Below are 19,592 nucleotides of genomic sequence, written 5' to 3' on the forward strand. Positions count from 1 at the left end.
ATCCCAGGCTCTGGCCCTGCTGTCCTGTTGCCGCACTTCTCATGTGGTAGCTGCTGCTAGGGAACCGGTCTTTCGGTCGACAGCACTTAGGTCAACACTCATTAGGTTGACCACTATTGGTCAACATGGATTAGGTCAACATTGTCTATAGATTGACATGGTCAGTAGGTCAACGTGGTCTATAGGTCAACATGGTCACTAGGTCGACACGGACACGGTCGACATGGAAAAAGTTCAACATGAGTTTTTCAATTTTTTTTATTTTTTTTTGAACTTTTTCATTCTTTACGATCCGTGTGTCGAAGCATGTCGAGCGAAGCGAGCCATACGAGGGGACGCGGTGCGCTAATTGGGGTTCCCGGTCACTTTACGAAGAATACTAAACCAATTTTTTTTTAAAGAACTCATGTCGACCTTTCTCAATGTTGACTTTGTTCATGTCGCCCTAATGACCACGTCAACCTTTTTCAGGTGTCGACCTAGTCACTGTCGACCAATAGTGGTCAACCTAATGACTGAGAGAAGGATCCGGAGTCTGCGCGGAGTCTGCGCTGCTGCCACATGGAGGTTGCGTGGACAAAGGGCATACATGGGGCTCATGCATGGGTGAGGTGCACGGCCAACTTAACGTATAGGCTCACTGTGTGTGTGTGTGTGTGTGTGTGTGTGTGGTAGGTGTGTGTGTGTAGGTGCCCCAGTGCATTGCTTTGCCCAGGGACTACAATGCTATTTGGAGGTGCTGACAAAAGGTGGAGGGCCGGAGGGGTGCGGGCAAGATCCCTTGTCTTAGTTGCCCCGGGAGTCCGTCTGCACATGTGTTGTAAGATGCATGGGGGGTGATTGGATCCCCCTCTCAAAGGGCAATGCAGAAAGAACCCCACAGGCTTCTATTGGGTAACGCCACCCGGTCCAAGCTTGGTGCACATGCAAAAAAGCGGCCAAACTTCCGAAAATGGCATTTCCAGAGGTTTTGACAGAAATGCTGTTTGATTCATCACCAATGATGGGAGGGATAGGATGGGGTGGGGGGGGGGGGGGGATATAGGAACATTGTGTTGTGAAGATGGGGGCAGAATGTGGAGGAGGAGGCTGGAGGTAGACTGCAGGGGAAAATTGGCAGATTATGGATGTGGAATGTGGGGGAAGATTGTGTGTTGTGAAAGGGGGGCAGGTTGTGCGGTTGGAGTGTGGGGCAGACTGTGGAGGTGGAGGCGGAGGCTGGAGGCAGATTGTGGAGTGGGAGAGAGGAGGCAGACTGTGGAGGGGGGAGGCAGGAGGCAGATTGTGGGGTGGGGGCAGACTGCGGAGGGGGAGGATGGAGGCAGATTTTGGGAGTGGGAATGTGGGGGCAGACAGTGGAGGGGGAGGCTGGAGGTAGATTGTGGAGTGGGAGAGAGGAGGCAGACTGTGGAGGGGGAGGCTGGAGGCAAATTGTGGGGGTGGGAGAGTGAAGCAGACTGTAGATGGAGGCTGGAGGCAGATTGTGGAGTGGGAGAGAGGAGGCAGACTGTGGAGGGGGAGGCTGGAGGCAGATTGTGGGGTGGGAGAGTGAAGGCAGACTGGAGATGGAGGCTGGAGGCAGATTGTGTGTTGTGAAGTGGGGGCAGATTGTGGAGGGGGAGACTGTAGGCAGATTGTGGAGTGGGAGAGAGGAGGCAGACTGTGGAGGGGGAGGCTGGAGGCAGATTGTGGGGTGGGAGTGTGGGGGCCGACTGCGGAGGGGGAGGCTGGAGGCAGATTGTGGAGTGGGGAGTGTGGGGGCAGACAGTGGAGGGGGAGGCTAGAGGCAGATTGTGGAGTGGGAGAGAAGGCAGACTGTGGAGGGGGAGGCTGGAGGCAAATTGTGGAGTGGGAGAGTGAAGGCAGACTGTAGATGGAGGCTGGAGGCAGATTGTGGAGTGGGAGAGAGGAGGCAGACTGTGGAGGGGGAGGCTGGAGGCTGGAGGCAAATTGTGGGGTGGGAGAGTGAAGGCAGACTGTAGATGGAGGCTGGGAGGCAGATTGTGGAGTGGGAGAGAGGAGGCAGACTGTGGAGGGGGAGGCTGGAGGCAGATTGTGGGGTGGGAGAGTGAAGGCAGACTGGAGAGTGGAGGCTGGAGGCAGATTGTGTGTTGTGAAAGTGGGGGCAGATTGTGGAGGGGGAGACTGTAGGCAGATTGTGGAGTGGGAGAGAGGAGGCAGACTGTGGAGGGGGAGCTGGAGGCAGATTGTGGGGTGGGAGTGTGGGGGCCGACTGCGGAGGGGGAGGCTGGAGGCAGATTGTGGAGTGGGAGTGTGGGGGCAGACAGTGGAGGGGGAGGCTAGAGGCAGATTGTGGAGTGGGAGAGAAGCAGACTGTGGAGGGGGAGGCTGGAGGCAAATTGTGGAGTGGGAGAGTGAAGGCAGACTGTAGATGGAGGCTGGAGGCAGATTGTGGAGTGGGAGAGAGGAGGCAGACTGTGGAGGGGGAGGCTGGAGGCAGATTGTGGGGGTGGAGAGTGAAGGCAGACTGTAGATGGAGGCTGGAGGCAGATTGTGTGTTGTGAAAGTGGGGGCAGATTGTGGAGGCGGAGACTGGAGGCAGATTGTGGAGTGGGAGAGAGGAGGCAGACTGTGGAGGGGGGAGGCTGGAGGTAGATTGTGGGGTGGGAGTGTGGGGGCAGACTGCGGAGGGGGAGGCTGGAGGCAGATTGTGGAGTGAGAGTGTGGGGGCAGACAGTGGCGGGGAGGCTGGAGGCAGATTGTGGAGTGGGAGAGAGAGGCAGACTGTGGAGGGTTAGGCTGGAGGCAGATTGTGGGGTGGGAGTGTGGGGGCAGATTGTGTGTTGTGAAAGTGGGGGCAGATTGTGGAGGGGGAGGCTGGAGGTAGGTTGTGGAGTGGAGGCAGATTGTGGATGGGGAGACTGGAGGCAGATTGTGTTTTGTGAAAGTGGGGGCAGACTGTGGAGTGGGATGCTGGAGGCAGAATGTGGGGTGGGAGAGTGGAGGCAGACTGTGGTGGGGGAGGCTGGAGGCAGGTTGTGGAGTGGGAGAGTGGAGGTAGACTGTGGTGGGGGAGGCTGGAGCCAGACTGTGGAGGGGGAGGCTGGAGGCAGATTGTGGGGTGGGAGTGTGGGGGTGGAGGGGGAGGCTGGGGGCAGATTGTGTTTTGTGAAAGTGGGGGCAGATTGCGGGGTTGAAGGCTGGAGGAAGACTGTGGAGGGGAGGCTGGAGGCAGATTTTGTGTTGGGAGTGTGGGGGCAGACTCTGGAGGGGGAGGCTGGGGGCAGATTGTGGGGTGGGAGAGTGGAGGCAGGCTGTGTAGAGGGAGGCTGGATGCAGAATGTGGGGTGGGAGAGTGGAGGCAGACTGGAGAGGGAGTTGTGCGTTGTGACAGTGGGGGCAGATTGCGGAGGGGGAGGCTGGAGGAAGATTGTGCGGTTGGAGTGTGGGGGTAGATTGTGTGTAGTGACAGTGGGGGCAGATTGCGGAGGGGGAGGCTGGAGGCAGATTGTGGGGTGGGAGAGTGGAGGCAGACTGTGGTGGGGAAGGCTGGAGGCAGATTGTGCGGTTGGAGTGTGTGGGTAGATTGTGTGTAGTGAAAGTGGGGCAGATTGTGCGGTTGGAGTGTGGGGGTAGATTGTGTGTTGTGACAGTGGGGGTAGATTGCGGAGGGGGAGGCTGGAGGCAGATTGTGCGGTTCGAGTGTAGGGATAGATTGTGTGTCGGGTGTGTTGTGACAGTGGGGGCAGATTGCGGAGGGGGAGGCTGGAGGCAGATTGTGCAGTTGGAGTGTGAGTAGATTGTGTGTTGTGACAGTGGGGGTAGATTGTGGAGGGGGAGGCTGGAGGCAGGTTGTGGGGTGGGAGAGTGGAGGCAGGCTGTGGAGGGGGAGGCTGGAGGCAGATTGTGCGGTTGGAGTGTGGGGGTAGATTGTGTGTAGTGACAGTGGGGGCAGATTGTGGAGAACAGTTGTCTCCCAGACATTTGTGCATTACAGACGGCGGTTCCTCATGGCCAGCCTGTGACATATATTATTAGGATAAATAACTCTTCATTAGCCTCCAGTTCCTGATTCAGCCCATTACCCCGGCGAGCAGTAATTAGTGCTCATTATTAGTACATTGTGTTGTTTCGCTGGTCATCAGAGACTGAGAGTAGCGTCACGCCAGTGTAGGAATCAGGAGATAGGTGCGTGGCCTGTGTCTCTGAGCTGATATGGTATGGGGTATAGGAGCCTGAACTACCAGAGTCTGCCAGAAACTTCCCTCTATACCTGCAGTATCCATCCGTAATATACACTGCGACAGACATGGGAGCGCGGCCCTATATAATCTCCCACGTTCCGTCACATGTGGCCCTACAATCGGTCTGGTGTGAATGTACGAAACAAATTTGAGATTTAATTGCATGTTGTGAACAGAGAGCCCCTGATGGGAGCATTAAACGGCTCAGCCTGCGCGGCGAGCTTCAAACAAAGTAGCGTTTGGAATCAGATAATAAAGAATCAACAAAACTTTTTATTAATGAAATATTTATTTATTTATTAACAGTTTCTTATATAGCGCAGCAAATTCCGTTGCGCTTTCACAGAACTTTAATCATTTATTTATTAGCAGTTATTTCTATAGCACAAACATATTCCGCAGCTTTGTACATAGAATAATTCAGTTATTCCAAACCAGTGGAGCTTACAATCTATGGGGGTCATTCCGAGTTGATCGCTAGCTGCATTTGTTCGCTGTGCAGCGATCAGGCAAAAAATCGTCACTTCTGCGCATTCGGCGCAATGCGCACGTGCGATGTACTGTTACAACGGCCTATGTAGTTTCACACAAGGTCTAGCAAAGCTTTTCAGTCGCACTGCTGGCTGCAGAGTGATTGACAGGAAGTGGGCGTTTCTGGGTGTCAACTGACCGTTTTCAGGGAGTGTTCGTAAAAACGTAGGCGTGCCAGGAAAAACATGTGGCTGGGCAAACGCAGGACGTGTTTGTGACGTCAAAACAGGAACTGAACAGTCTGAAGTCATCGCAAGCGCTGAGTAGGTTTAGAGCTACTCAGAAACTGCACAAAAAAACTTTGCAGGCGCTCTGCGATCCTTTCGTTCGCACTTCTGCCAGTGGGAGGCGGCATAGCGTTTGCATGGCTGCTAAAAACTGCTAGCGAGCGATCACCTCGGAATGACCACCCATATCCCCTACCAAATACAGTATATATACTGTACACAAACACTAGGGTTCATTTTTATCAGAAGCCAATTAGCCTGCCAGGATGTTTTTGGATTGTGAGGGAGAACCCACACACACACCCACACACGGGGCCTGTAATATGATGTTACTGAATAGTATCAGCTAGTACCCATATAGGTGAGTGCGCTAAGTAGAGATAAACACTACAAATATATCACACAGATCCACAATGCTGCAAAACAGACACTCTCACCTCCACCACCCGGCTGTTTGTTATCCAGACCCTGGGGTGTCTTAGGGGTGACCCTTCTGCGGCCCGCTCTATGTAAATCGTCTGAGAAGTAGTACAGTGCGCTGACCTGAGTTTGTATTCTGCAAATAATTTATACATGGGGGACTCAGCGGACTTGTTCTTCATTAAAGTTTCATCTGACTGGAGTCTGCTAGAAAACACAGCGAGAGGCGAGCAGAGGCCGTACCTGCTTTATAGGTCTCTGTGTTTTATGTTATTCAATCCAACGGCTACAAGCAAAAGGTGAAAGGGGATCAGTTGTGCATTAGACAGCTGCTGGGCGCCGGCTCCAGCGCACACCCGCGTCTCCAGTCCTGCAGTACTGTGCGTGTGACCCGTCATGGCGCACATGTGTATATGAAGTCAGTCGTGCAGAGAGGAGCCGGACACACACATGAGGTCTTCCAGTGAACATTATTACAGTATTTTTTTTATTTTGTGTAACATCCACCTACTCCACATTCCAATTAGTAGATGGTGGGGTGTAGGGGGGTGTACAGTGTTATTTTAAGTACAGTGTATAACATCCACCGGGTGGTCTTCAGGTTGCCGGCTGTCAGGATCCCGGCGCACAGTATATCGCCGCCGGAATCCCGACACCCGGCATACCAACACTTTTTCTCCCTCTTGGGGGTCCATGACCCCCCTGGAGGGAGAATAGATAGTGTGGCGCACGTAGCATTTGCGCTTGCCCAGCTGACGGTATGCCGGCGGTCGGGATTCCGGCGCCGGTATGCTGATCGCCGGGAGCCCGGCCGCCGGCATACCCTACTACACCCTATCCACAATTATGGCTGGGGGGAGGGAGGAGGCAAAACAGATTAATTGGGACTGTAGATTGCTAGTGTATGTTAACAATCATCAGATTTGCAGACTGGGGTTGGTGGCTAATTCCCCCCCCCCCCCCCCCCCCCTTGTGCCTAACACCCCCTATCCTCCCCCACTTCTCGTCACCCAGCCCCTACCCCTAAAGGTATCCCCAATACTTCCCTTTGTGGTGTCGGGATTCTGGCGTCGGTCACATGACCTCTGGCATGCTGAATGCATCCCATATCAGATATATACAGGGACAGTAATCAGCCATAGATGCAGAGGTTGGGCCAGCCCGTCTGAGCTGTATGTTTTCATACCCGATGTAGCCCCCATTCCACAATCCAAGACCCCTCATCTGCAGAGTATTGGAGTACGCCTGGAAGTCGGGGAAAGGGGCCATTAGAGGAACCTAGCACCGGCCCTGGACGTATATACACATTGGTCTTTATACGTTGGATGGTGTACATAATACAGTATGTATAACTACCACTATAAATGGTCTATAGCAGTGTTGCCAAAACATGGTCTTTAGAGACCCTTAATAAATAGTGCATGTTTTCCAGATCTCCTAGTGGTGCACATTTCAAAAGGTGGTGCTAATAACTACAGTAGTGACACTGAGGAGCTCTGGAAAACATGCGCAGTCTGGGGTCCATAAAGACCATATTTTGGAAACACTAGACCATAGCAAGCAATATTTTTCTCTTTGGGTGACATTTACAATTACAAGCCGACAAAGGTTTGGGAGTGTCATTGCTATTAATTTAAACCATTTACAGAATGAATAGATGGGTACCACAAATGTTAGTGGATGCCATGTCCTTCCTGGGTGTGGTTCATCAATCGACAGTATCTAGGTCGACAATGTTTACGTCGACCACTATAGGTCGACAGTCACTAGGTCGACATGGATGGAAGGTCGACAGGGTTTCTAGGTCGACATGTGCTAGGTCGACAGGTCTAAAGGTCGACATGAGGATTTATTTTTTTGTGTCGTTTTCTTCGTAGAGTGACCGGGATCCCAAATTAGTGCACCGCGTCCCCTCGCATGGCTCGCTTCGCTCGCCATGCTTCGGGCATGGTGCCTTCGCTCCACTACCACTTCGCTCGGCACAGATTACCGTTCCAATCGTAGTCCACGTGGATCGTTAAGTATGAAAAAATTTGAAAAACTCATGTCGACCTTTAGACCTGTCGACCTAGCACATGTCGACCTAGAAACCCTGTCGACCTTCCATCCATGTCGAGATTACCGTTCCAATCGTAGTCCACGTGGATCGTTAAGTATGAAAAAATAAAAAAATAATTTTTTTTGAAAAACTCATGTCGACCTTTAGACCTGTCGACCTAGCACATGTCGACCTAGAAACCCTGTCGACCTTCCATCCATGTTGACCTAGTGACTGTCGACCTATAGTGGTCGACCTAAACATTGTCGACCTAGACAGTGTCGATCTTCAGACCGGATCCCGTCCTTCCTACCTGAGGCCAGTTTGCTCAGGATAAGATGATAATTTGAAGTCTGGGAAAGAAGACACGCTTCAGAACTTTTATATGTCTGAGCAGGACTCACTGCGGTTCACTCACCAAAGACCCAGGCTTTGCTGGGTATACAGGCCACACTTTCATACCTCAGTCTGGAGAGGGCATAGCGTGCCGAAAGGGTTTCCCTAAGCAGGGTACACACTAGACGACATTAAAAAGATACAAGCAATATAGTGCACACACACTAAACGATATCGCTAACAATATAATTCAGTGACGTCATCCTGCCTCCACCCTGAACATGCATCGTCAATGACATAGCCAAAATTCAGCTGCATGAACAGACAACAGAGGACCTCGTCAACGACCCGCGGTAGCGCGCATGGTTAACAATATAGTGCGTGCACACTAGACGATTTTTTAAAAGATATTGCTCAGAAGGGTCAAAATGAGCGATATATTTTATCTTTTAAAAAATCATGAGGGAAAGAACATGCCTAGTAGGAGTGGAACTGAACCCAACAGTGGCACTCAAACAGCCGGATTAAGGGGGGGGCTGGGGATAAGTACCCCGGGCACCCATTTCTAAAAGGGCCCCCTGCCATCCGCCACAGGTCGGATCTTTACCGATCCAATCTGCAGCGCTCCCGGATCCCCGAAGCACTGGCAGGCAAACTCGTAGCCACCGGCGCCTAATAGAAGACAGGACAGGACAGCTGAGCGGTTGGGTCCCTGACGTCGTCGATGACCACTTCCAGCCTCTTGCATATGCCTAATTGTGTACGACCTTGTCTGGCGCAGGTGGAGAAACTCTTTGATGTTCCGGTATTTGCATATGGTTATGCGATCCCATCGCGCATTGCGATGCATTCGCAATCACAGCATCAAATTCCAACAGAACTTTTCTTGCACCACCTTTTGTGATCTTATTTTGCTGCTACAAAAGTGATATACATTATCTATAGTTATCTCTGTACTGGTTTGCCACCCGTCGCCTGGAACCCTATATCCTCCTGATGCCCTTCAGGGTGTTTTTCAAGGTTGGTTCCATCTCCCAGGCGTGTGATTGGATTATTTCTGGTTTTTCCCCATCCGTACACCCCATCTGTATACACCAACGGCTTCGGTAGCCTGTTTGCTAATTACCTTAAGATGAAGATGCTGTAAAGTACACTGTGTGTATACTGCTCAGCGCCTATCTCCGTCTTCTGATAAAGGATATGCTCTAGCGTCTTATGGAAGGATTCCAGGCACCAGGGAAATTTGGTGGAAAGTTAGTGCAAGTATTATTAACCCTCATCCATAAGAAACTGCTTATGCAGCTGCCAGCGCAGGAGATAATAAGAAGAGGACGACATAAAAGTATGTTGCATACAGGTGCAGATTTTATGGGTCTGCGCCGTCTTCTCCAACTGTGTTGGGTGCAGGATGTTTTACAGCCCAATTAGTAATTCATGAAATTCCAGGAACATATTTCTTTGCAGTAAAAATGCAGCTGATGACACCTGCGCTCGGGATGAGGACAGAACTTTTCCCTAACAAACAAAATCATTTCATCGGATTTTATTCTTTATACCAGTGTGAAGATCTGTCGGTCAGACCTGGCCCCCAAAGGGCCTGATTATGGGTTGCATGCAGCAACAGCTATTGACAGTCACCCGACAGCGAGTTTCAGGCTTGGACTGGCCCACAGGGGTACCAGGAAACCACCGGTGGGCCCCACTGCCTGGCCCCCCACCTCCTGCTCTAAGGATTGGGTTCCAGACTGTGCACTTGAATTATACATTATACATATGTTACCTTATACTGGACTATGGTGTATTTCTACAGTGCATTGCTGTTATTAATCTGTTATTAATCTGGTTCATTATCATGCATGCAGCAGCTGAATTTACTGTATATATTTATGAAGGGGCCCAGACGTTGCACTCTCTAATGGTTAGTCAAACCAATGAGATGGCAGGCCACACCCCCTCTGCAGACTGACCACACCCCTAAACATGGGCCCCTACCACTCCATTCTCCCGGTGGGCCCTACATGCCCCAGTCCGACACTGGCGAGTTTATGCAAAGGGTTAGGTTGCGGATGGGGAGGGGGGGGTGTTAGGTTTAGGCTGCAAGGAGGGAGGGATAGGCACCCCCTAGGGAGGGTTAGTCTGTGGACCAGGGGGGATAGGTTTAGGTTGGGAGGAGGGAGGGTTAGGCTGTGGACCGGGGGGTTTAGGTTTAGGTTGGGAGCAGGGGGGGGGGGGTTAGGCACCCCCTAGGGAGGGTTAGGGTTAGGCTGTGGATCGGGGAAGGTTAGGTTTAGGTTGGGCGGAGGAGGGTTAGGCTACAGGGGGAGAGGGGGTTCGGTATAGGCTGTGGGGAGGAGGGTTAGGCTTAGCCACTGGGGTGGGTTAGGGTTAGGCTGCGGGGGTGGGAGGCTTAGGTTTTGGTTGCTACAAGGGAGGGTTATGGGGTCGGTGGAGGGGAGGGGGAAGTATAATTACCTTCCACTGTCGGGATTCTAATCATCGGGATGCTGTAGTATTTTGACCACTGGCATTTCAATCCCAACCCATACAGAGTGCCAGGCTGCCGGAGGGGGACCCTGTTGTGGAGCGCCGGGTACTGTGTGTGTGCTATAGAGAGTAGCTCCCGGTGCCACAGGCACAGGAATATATCAAGTCTGGGACTAGTGTAACAGGACTGCACAAATTACTAAAATAAAGTGTTACATTGAAAGCTGCAGAGCATTTGTATGAAAGCCTGGTGCCCTGAGCATATGTACATAAAATAGAAAGTATTAAACTATGCTTTGCTGTAGGAGTCCCTGGGTAAGTGCAGCAGCCTTCTATCTCTTGCCCAGTGGCTCAAATTATGACCACAGTAGCATTAGTATAGGATACGATTACTAGAGCTGCCGTCACAACATGCTTAAGAGACAGAGCAGAACTGCTGCACATGCCCAGTGGTAGCAGCTTCTTTTACCAAGTTTGCTGTGTGTGGATCTAAGTCCTCAATCAGTGCACTGGACCAGAGAGCATCTGCCAGGAAGAAGAGACAGGAGCCTTACCACGAGGTTTTATTTTAATTATGTTTGATAAAGGCTATAATATACCGTCTATGGTGTTAGCTATTAATACTGTATTCCTGTTAATTATTAATACTGTATTCCATAGAGCAGGGATGGGGAACCTCCGACCCTCCAGCTGTTGTTGAACTACACAACCCAGCATGCCTTGCAACAGTTTTAGCTTGGCCAACTAGCAAAACTGTAGCAAAGCATGCTGGTATGTGTAGTTCAACAACAGCTGGAGGGCCAAAGGTTACCCACCCCTGCCATAGAGTATCCAGAGTATGAAAGACCAGTGTGTACATATATGTCCAGGGTAGGTACTAGGTTCTTCTACCTCTTCCCCAGACTCCAGCAATTGCTCCAATATTCCACAGAGTTGGATATTGTGGATTACATTTGGGAGGCCCTCTCTAGAAATCCTGCATTTACCCCTGAAAATCATGTATGTTATAATGTATTTAAATTAAAGAATGCACTTACCTTGTTCCCTGGAGGCCAGGGGGATCCAGAGCTCTCTGTGAGCTGCTGGCTCCCCCCAGACCCCCTCTTAGGCAATGTCTTCCTCTGTAGTCACAAGAGCTTCTTCTCTGTGGCCAGGAGACTCTGCCTGAGGATCTTATTGTATCTCTGGAGCTCAGCTATAAATGATAGGAAGATTCCCCTAGCAGAATCATGAAAGTCAGTTTTGGAGTCTGGGGGAGCGGTAGAAGAATTCAGTAACGAACCTGGACATTAATGTAAACATTGGTCTTTTTATACACTGGATATAGAGAAGTTAACATTTTTTTTTATTTTGGGGTAATTTTAGGGTTGAATCTAGATTCCCTTCACTCAAAGGACCCTGACTAGTGAGGACAGAAGCATACCTCCCAACTGTCCTGTTTTTCGCGGGACAGTCTAGTTTTTTTGGGACTGTCCCGCTGTCCTACCCGCGGGCCGCAGTGTCCCGCGGTGGGGGAGGAGCAGTTGGGAGGCTCCTGTCATCGCTGCTCTGCATGCGCACAGCGTCTTTTCGGTGAAGACAGGTAGAGGGGGCATGCCAGCAGCTCACAGAACGCTGGTCATGCCCCCTTTAGTGTTGAAAAATGGGGGCGTGATTCACGATCGCGGCAGTGCTGTGAGGCCACGCCCCTTCCTGGTAGGCCACACCCCCTGTCGGGCACGCATGCAAGAGTCCCTCTTTTTGAACTGAGAATGTTGGGAGGTATGTAGAAGGGCTTTTATGCCCTGAAAGCATTCTTATTTTTACCAAAATCTATTTTTTTTGTAGGTTTTTTCTTGTTCTTTGGCTCCATTATACCCTTGCAGGCTCACTTCGCTTGCCACAGGTATCTATTCCCAATAGAGGATGAGTATTACCCCAGTAATTCCCCAGTGCAAAAGTCATCTAGGCGATACTGTAATTTTAGATCACTACATTGACCTAAACACATATAACTCCTACCTGCATTTTGTAAAACAGCTACCCCATCCTTGCAGAACACCCATATACCTGTACTTTGTAGATTAATACCCTATTAATCATATATAATTATTGGCCCAAGTAAACCAACTGAAAATGTCCAATTGCCTAATAAGTTATAAGGGGAGTGAGTGTCCCAGGGGCGCTAACATTTTTGCCTTAAAGTAATGATTTTTCCTAAGTTTGTACCTGTTCCGAAAGTGCAAGAAAAAAAAAGATGCATTCATTTCTATAGAAATTACTGTAGCTAAAATTCTTGTGAATTCCAAAAATCCTGCTGTTCCTCACAAACGGAGCCTGACTGTCAATCACTGCGTCCCCAGGCAAAGATATTTATTAACAGTTTCTTATACAGCGCAGCATATTCTGTTAGTAACAACAGTAATAGAACAAAACTTGGTAAAAACAAACAGACATAGAGGCAGGAAGGCCCTGCTCGCAGGCTTACAATATATCCGTTGTGTATCAGCGTGGCCAGGGCCGGAAAAGAGGAGGGGTGACGGGGCGGCTATACCCTTGAGTCCCACACCCTAGGTGCCCCCACACAATGCATTTTTCAATTGGAGATGTCTTCCACCAGCGGCTCAGCTAATAAAGTGTATGCTCCGGCGCAGCGCTACTCTGTGTTATCCGTGCTGCTGCCTACTGTGGGTGTCCAGGTGTGTGTGTTGTGTGTGTTTGTGTGTCGCGTGTGCGGTGGGCCTTTGACAGCATTAGTGGGGCCCCCCCACAACCTCCGTTGTCCTTGGCCCCCACCTTCCTTAATCCAGCCCTGAGTGTCCCTGTAGGACACGATAGAGTTGTGATGTGCCCATATGCAGCAAACTCCACAAAGCATAACTTTCTGACCTGCTATATGGTAGAGAACACTATCTATAGATGTGTTGCCTAGAGAAGCTGGAACCCGCTCTGTACCCCCCCCCCCCCACTCCTGCAGCCTGCGCAGGACGATGACTATGGACTATGGGGGTCATTCCGAGTTGATCGCTCGCTAGCTGTTTTTAGCAGCCGTGCAAACGCTATGCCGCCGCTCCCAGAGGGGGAGTGTATTTTAGCTTAGCAGATGTGCGAATGAATGGATCACAGAGCGGCTACAAAGTTTTTATGTGCAGTTTCTGAGTAGCTCAAAACCTACTCGGCGCTTGTGATGACTTTAGACTATTCAGTTCCTGTTTTGACGTCACGAACACATTCTGCGTTCGCCCAGCCACGCCTGCGTTTTTCCTGGCACACCTGCGTTTTTACGAACACTCCCTGAAAACGGTCAGTTGACACCCAGAAACGCCCACTTCATGTCAATCACTCCGCGGCCAGAAGTGCGACTGAAAAGCTTCGCTAGACCCTGTGTAAAATGACATTGTTCATTGTAATAGTATGATGCGCGTGCGCAATGCGCCGCATACGCATGCGCAGAAGTGCCTTTTTTTGCCTCATCGCTGCACAGCGAACGAATGCAGAGAGCGATCAACTCGGAATGACCCCTATGAGTGGGCAACAGGACTCCTGAGTCTTAAACACGGAAGTCTCATTGCCAGTACAGCTAATTGTAAGAGCATACTTGCCGATATTTCAAATCTCCTCTTCGGGAGATGACCCGAGAGGAGAAGCAGGTGGGCGGTGATGAGGGAGGGGACAAGCTGATTACATCAGTAGGCCCCGCCCACCACCTGGAAAGTCTGTAATTGGGCCAAATTTGCGTAGGGGCGGGACTAAAATGACACGATTAGCATATGATCGCATCATTAGGCTCCGCCCCTCCACCGGGTCCGTGATTTTGCTGTGTTATTCTCCCTATTCTGTCCACTTCACTAGGAAGTGGGCAGAATGCGGGAGGGGTGCCCACTCTTCCGAGGGCTGCGGGGGACTACCCGAAAACCAGTGTCTCCCGCAGAATCCGGGAGAGTAGGTAAGTATGTGTAAGAGCTGTCCTGGAATGTATGCATTCTTGCATACCGGCAATCAGGGGCTGGCTGGGCAGGTGGACCAGGGTGCCATCTGCCCCCAGGGCCAGTACAATTTAAGTGTTCCAAGGCAATTTTTGGATTGCTTTCCCTGTGAAATGCTGGGCCACTTGCTTGAGTCTGCCCCCCAGGTTGAAAGTTGCCATCAAAATGCCGGTATGCAGGCGAATGAGCGCTGGATGTATCTTTATGTGAAAACATGGATGTTTTCATTGTGAAAATTGACACATCCTGCCCTGGGACTTATAACATGCCTGCCTAGAGGCTGATTACCTAAACCACAGGTTCTCAAACTCGGTCCTCAGGACCCCACACAGTGAATGTTTTGCAGATCTCCTCACAGAATGACAAGTGAAATAATTAACTCCACCTGTGGACCTTTAAAAATGTGTCAGTGAGCAATTTACTCACCTGTGCACCTGCTGGGTTACCTGCAAAACATGTACTGTGTGGGGTCCTGAGGACTGAGTTTGAGTACCTATGACCTAAACCATTAGAATGATGTTAGATAAATGTATAATTATGTCTACATCCCAGGCGCAAGGTTACGGAGACCAGCTGAACCCATGTCACCTCTGGAATATCGGCTAGCACAGCATTCCGCGTCTCCGCACTGTTGAGACAAAGATGTTGCTGACTCTCCTAATGCGGCTCAGATCACTCATACAGCACTTCAGTTTATAATAGCGTAAGGAAAAAAATAAAAAGTTTTGTCTTTTTCTTTTTGCAGAATCCACTTTCCTTTGATTCCTCATTTGCATATGCTAACCAGCTGTATTCATCTGAAAAGTACAATCCGTCAGACAGGCCCAGATAACAAATTTTGCTCTCGTCCAACTACTGCAAACTCCGGACTTTGCAAATTTGGGAATATTTCACAGCTTACTGAGAGGAAGAGATTGCATATTGTTTCATCGTCAAAATATTTTCCTGGCGTAATGATTTCAATAAGTTTCAAACTCCCTTTGGTAATGCAACAAAAACTACTGTTGATAGTAACATAGTAACTAAGGTTGAAAAAAGACAATTGTACATCGAGTTCAACCTATTTGTGGTCTCCTATGCAGTCTTATTATAGGACTAGTTATTTTTATGTTAGGACTAGTTATATTAACTATAATGCGTGCCTACGCACCATAACCCTGAATATCTTTATCCAATAGGAGCTTATCTAACCCATTCTTAAAGGTGTTGACTGAGTCCGCCATTACTACTCTCTCAGGCAGGGAATTCCAAACACGTATTGTCTTTACTGTGAAAAAAACTTTTTCGTCTCAATGTGCGGAAACTCCTCTCCTCTAACCTAAGCGAGTGACCACGTGTCCTCTGTGCTGACCTTACAGAAAACAGGTCCCTCCCAAGCTCTGTGTATTGACCCCTTATATATTTGTAGATGTTGATCATGTCCCCTCTTAGTCTCCTCTTTTCCAATGTAAACATGCCTAGCATTGCAAGCCTTTCCTCGTATTCCAGCGTCTCCATGCCCTTGATTAGTTTGGTTGCCCGCCTCTGAACCTTTTCTAGCTCCAGGATATCCTTTTTGTAATACGGTGCCCAAAATTGCACACAGTATTCAAGATGGGAGTATAATACTCTCGTCCCTTGCATCAATTCCCCGTTTTATGCATCCTATGATTGCGGGAAGAGCTGCTGAGAGATCAGAGTGGTCGTTCTGTTGTATAAAAGTACATCAGAATCAGCTTTTTTGGCCAGGTGTACTCACGTACACTAGGAATTATTTTGCGGTACAATGCATCGCCAAGCAGCAACATGAAGGGGGAATACATAGCATAAGATGGGTAAAAACGTAGCATACATTACAAACATTACATTTCTGGCATAATTATCATTTAAACTGCAAGAACCGTTATATGTACCACCTGGAAGTTTGGGAAATGTGCTAGGGCGTTCCTGGACTGTGGCTGGGAGGTGGCTGCCAAAACACACAAAATTGGTCCGTGTTATGTGTGTGTTATATAATAGGGGTTCCAGACGTGTCGCCGAAGTGGTTGCATACACAGATGCTCAATCACTCACCTTGTACGTCCTATGGAAGCGTCTAAAGGGCCTAATTCAGATCTGATCACAGCAGCAAATTTGTTAGCTAATGGGCAAAACCATGTGCACTGCAGGTGGGGCAGACGTAACATGTGCAGAGAGAGTTAGATTTGGGTGTGGTGTGTTCATACTGAAATCTATATTGCAGTGTAAAAATAAAGCAGCCAGTATTTACCCTGCACAGAAACAATGTAACCCACCCAGATCTAACTCTCTCTGCACATGTTACATCTGCCCCACCTGCACTGCACATGGGCCCTCATTCTGAGTTGATCGCAGCAGCAAGAAAGTTAGCAATTGGGCAAAACCATGTGCACTGCAGGGGAGCAGATATATCATGTGCAGAGAGAGTTAGATTTGGGTGGGTTATTTTGTTTCTGTGCAGGGTAAATACTGGCTGCTTTATTTTTACACTGCAAATTAGATTGCAGATTGAACACACCCCACCCAAATCTAACTCTCTCTGCACATGTTATATCTACCCCTCCTGCAGTGCACATGGTTTTGCCCAATTGCTAACTTTCTTGCTGCTGCGATCAACTCAGAATGAGGGCCATGGTTTTGCCCATTAGCTAACAAATTTGCTGCTGCGATCAGATCTGAATTACCTCAAAGACCCACCAGCCACCTACAATATAATTATCAGAAGCCCTATCTGTTATCTGCAAAGTGTCCTTCCAGTCCACTCTGTATATATTGCCGACCCCTTCTACATGGTTCGGTCTGTACTCATTTAGTTTATATTTACATTGACCCAGATTTATCAAGCCTTGGAGAGTAATAAATTTCACGGTGATAAAGTAACAGCCAATCAGCTCATAACTGTCATTTTTCAAAAACAGCCTGTGACATGGCAGTTAGGTGCTGATTGGTTGGTACTTTATCTCCGTCCATGGGGGGTAATTCTGAGTTGATCGCAGCAGAAACTTTGTTAGCAGTTGGGCAAAACCAGGGCCCTCATTCCGAGTTGGTCGCTCGCAAGCGGATTTTAGCAGATTTGCTCATGCTAAGCCCCCGCCTACTGGGAGTGAATCTTAGCATCTTAAAAATGCGAACGATGTATTCGCAATATTGCGATTACACACCTCGTAGCAGTTTCTGAGTAGCTTCAGACTTACTCGGCATCTGCGATCATTTCACTGCTTGTCGTTCCTGGTTTGACGTCACAAACACACCCAGCGTTCGCCCAGACACTCCTCCGTTTCTCCGGCCACTCCTGCGTTTTTTCCGGAAACGGTAGCGTTTTTCCCCACACGCCCATAAAACGGCCTGTTTCCGCCCAGTAACACCCATTTCCTGTCAATCACATTACGATAGCCAGAACGATGAAAAAGCCGTGAGTAAAATTACTAAGTGCATAGCAAATTTACTTGGCGCAGTCGCAGTGCGAACATTGCGCATGCGCATTAAGCGGAAAATCGCTGCGATGCGAAGATTTTTACCGAGCGAACAACTCGGAATGAGGGCCCATGTGCACTGCACATGGGCCCTCATTCCGAGTTGATCGCTCGCTAGCTGCTTTTAGCAGCATTGCAAACACTAAGCCGCCGCCCTCTGGGAGTGTATCTTAGCTTAGCAGAAGTGCGAACGAAAGAGTAGCAGAATTGCTCAAAAATCTTTTCCTGCAGTTTCTGAGTAGCTCCAGACCTACTCCTACCTTGCGATGACTGCAGACTGTTTAGTTCCTGGTTTGACGTTGCAAACACACCCAGCGTTCGGCCAGCCACTCCCCTGTTTCTCCAGCCACTCCTGTGTTTTAGCCTGACACGCCTGCATTTTTTTGCACACTCCCGGAAAACGGTCAGTTTCCGCCCAGAAACACCCACTTCCTGTCAATCACTCAACAATCAGCAGAGCGACTGAAAAGCGTCGCTCGCCTCTGTGTATAATTGCTTAGTCTTGTGTGAAATTACTTGGCGCCCTGCGGCCCAGACGCATGCGCAGAACAGCCGATTTTTAGCCTGATTGCTATGCTGCGAAAAACGGCAGCGTGCGATCAACTCGGAATGACCCCCATGTTCTCTCCTTCCAAGGCTTAGTAAATAGACCTCAAAGTCCCTGTAGACATGCGAAAGCCATGCGGTGATTGGTCTCACACACACATGCAGTGATTGGTCAGAGAGGTCACACATACGTGTAACGTGTGCAGCCAGTGATTCTTGCACAAAGTTCTCTTTGAATTTAAAGTTCACGAATGTCTCAGGAGTCTATGACTGACCGTCCATACTGGCACATCGGCGACTCACCTGCGTGGATAGGGGGATAGGGGGGGTTTCAGTTCTCTGCAATATTATTTAATCTCATGTATATTATATTAGCCAAGAACAAGTAGTAAGTTATTTGTAATGTGCTCACGATGTGGTTTTCTCCTACAACACTCATTATTATCACCATTAGCATTTCTTTGTAAGGCTCCGCAAATGTCTGCAGCGTCGTGCAGAGCAACGCTCCAGCGCCAGTCGCGCAGTATAAGGTTATGTAGAGCACACACACCCAAAGTACAGTATACCAGAGGAAGTACACACATGATGTATATCCCGTCAGGGTAACTTCTCCCAGGTGTCTGGATATGCGCTGTTAAAGCACCAGAGGCGACGAGAAGTCCCAAATGATGGGTTCTGCCACTTAGTGTGTATGTTGTGCAAACATGATCTTTTCATCTGTTAATTGTTAATATAAAAAAGGTCTATATGTATTTAAGCATTTTTCTGCAGAGCACGTTAGTTGGAGCGGTCATCTCATTACTGATTTTATGTTGCAAACAGCCAGATTAAAGGGGGACCGCAGGGGATACTGTACCCCAGGTCCCCCCGCCCCCAATTAGGGGCCCCCCAGCTGGAGCACACTGATAACACTAGCTCTGTCTCATGTGTAGCAGCAGAACCAAGTAGTCCTCCTGAGTCCTGTCTCAGTGTGTAAGTAGTACAGAGGCTGCTGCTATTCTTGCATGTGACACGATAAATTATAGATTTACATTTTCTATGTGTATTTTAAGTTTGTTTAAGTTGTCTTTATTCCACTACAATAAAACTTTGTCTCTCAATTAGGTGGAACTATAAACAGTACCCAGGCATTATTACACTATTAGTTTAAATCTAATATACACAGGTTGAACACAGGTGACACCAATCATAATATTAAGAGGGAAATCTAGTAGCAGAGCATTTGTCCCTCCTGGAAAGGGTCATGTTGGGAGGTATGTACAATCTAATCCCCCCCCCCCCCCCTTGCCCGGGCCCTCTTGTTTTAAGTGCCCCGGGCCCCCTTAAGACTTATTCCGGCCCTGATTGCAAATCGCCTGTTATATTCAGGA

Source organism: Pseudophryne corroboree, chromosome 12, assembly GCF_028390025.1.
Source record: "Pseudophryne corroboree isolate aPseCor3 chromosome 12, aPseCor3.hap2, whole genome shotgun sequence".
In the NCBI taxonomy this organism is placed as follows: Eukaryota; Metazoa; Chordata; class Amphibia; order Anura; family Myobatrachidae; genus Pseudophryne; species Pseudophryne corroboree.